Source organism: Hipposideros armiger, unplaced genomic scaffold (genome assembly GCF_001890085.2).
Source record: "Hipposideros armiger isolate ML-2016 unplaced genomic scaffold, ASM189008v1 scaffold_1170, whole genome shotgun sequence".
In the NCBI taxonomy this organism is placed as follows: domain Eukaryota; kingdom Metazoa; phylum Chordata; class Mammalia; order Chiroptera; family Hipposideridae; genus Hipposideros; species Hipposideros armiger.
The window spans coordinates 342,282-344,089 of NW_017732520.1; the positions used below are offsets into that span (position 1 = coordinate 342,282).

General features: G+C 52.0%; 1 long non-coding RNA gene across 1 annotated transcript; it reads left to right on the forward strand.

The window, feature by feature from the left end:
* Positions 1–503: 503 nt before the first annotated feature.
* Positions 504–1,465, forward strand: LOC109376682 (uncharacterized). Its single transcript, XR_002122766.1, has 4 exons — positions 504–550; positions 789–842; positions 979–1,032; positions 1,445–1,465. It is a non-coding gene; the product is annotated as an uncharacterized LOC109376682 (long non-coding RNA).
* Positions 1,466–1,808: the final 343 nt, after the last annotated feature.

Below are 1,808 nucleotides of genomic sequence, written 5' to 3' on the forward strand. Positions count from 1 at the left end.
TTTTCGTGTCCTCTTCTTGCGAAGCACCCCCATCTCTCTTCCATGACCCCTACGTATTCTCCAATTCCCTCTTGCTATGTACCCTCTCTTTCTCGGGGGCCACTCCTTCGCAGGAGAAAGTCACAAAACCAGAGCTGGAGTTAGCAAAGGTGAGCGCTGCTAAGCCCAATCATGCTCTCCGTGAGGCCCCCTTAGCACGTTCTTAGGAAACTGTGTCCACACTCCCTAACTGTGATACAGAAAATTTCAGCTGTCACACAGACAAGCCTGTCCTTACCTTGCCTCCTCATGGCATCAGCTTCCAAGAACCTTCACTAGGGCATCATGAAGGCAACCTAGTGACTGATGCATAGAAACATGGAGAGAAATTTCCCACATCCACTCCAAAGAGAGACCCATGACATATCGGGGCTCAATAAAGTGGCCATAGGACACAGGTACATCAAGTAATTGATGAGGATCATTTGGAACGATGAACCCATCATGTGTACTTTTCCTGCCTTAGGCACCTCTGTCACCCCAGGAAGCACCGGGGCTGGAAGCGCAACAGGTAAGGGTGGCATCACCTTTCCCTGCAATGGCGGTGGGTTCCTTGGGAAAGGGGACTCCGGTGGCCACGGTGATCAGCAGGTGGGCCAGGAAAGACCATTTTGGAAAAATCAGTGATAGTTCATTTGCTTCATAAATCGAGATCCTAAGGGAAGATCTTTTGGGCATTCAGGGACGTGTCTAGTGCGTTTGGAAGATGGGCTGTAGCTCTGTGGATGCCTTGTGTCTCTCATTATTAGGTGCTACGGGGCAATTCATTAGGACCACCATGCTACCTGGGAGTTCGCGCACAGGTAGGTTACCAGAAGAAGTCTTCACATGAGACCTCTTGCTGCAGTCGGTAGACCAGCTCTGATGAAAGGCCACGTAAACTTTTCCGTTGTAATCCCCAATCCGCAGGCCTCCCCACTCGTCCCTTTCTTCTTTCAGAGGCCACAACTTCAACAGAAGGCAGTGGCATTCCTGGCACTGGATCCAGACCAGGTGAGACTGAGGCGCCTACTGACTCGGGCTTAGCAGTATCTGTGACTCTTCCTAGGCTGGCCTGTTTGGAAGTGGGCTGTCCTGCAGCGTTGATCGCAATGGCCAATCATTTTTCCTAGATTAGTGTAAGAGGTGACCGCGCTCACAAGTGGCTTCATGCCTCACAGCGGAAACTCTCTTAATGAGCGGGTGGTGAGGTCCGTATGGGAGGTCTGTCTTGTGATGGCATTCACATCTCGCAGGTGTCCGGGGAGCTGAGGAGTACTATAGGCCAGAGAGAAGGAGACAGCTCAGCGCACCCTTAAGGAGGCCTATCCTTATAGATACATTTCCCTACTCAGAAGCAGCGTAATGATTTTGACCGTTTTCCTCGGCACATTGTCGTGATTTTCTGGTTTTCTTTCTGATCTAGGCACCACTGGAGTACCAGCAGGTGGATCAACGGGGAGCGGGACAGGTGAGCCTGTGAGAAAGCCACTTGCACCTCCGTCCTAAAGTGAAGGCAATGCCTGGAGAGGGTGACTCATGCTGGGAACACTACGATTCGTACTGCTACTCAATAATCTGGGACCCGGGATGGGCACAGATTCTCACCCTCATCGGCAGTAGTGCCAGGGCCCTCTGCTCTAACCCGATACACCAACAGTGTTCCTAAGGGTAGGCCTTCGGGAGACAGACGCTAGTCCCCATGAAGACGGCAGACCCTTTTTGTTTCAGGCACCACTGGGGTATTCCCTGGCACCAATGTTGTCCCTGGCGGTTCCAGCACAGGTGAG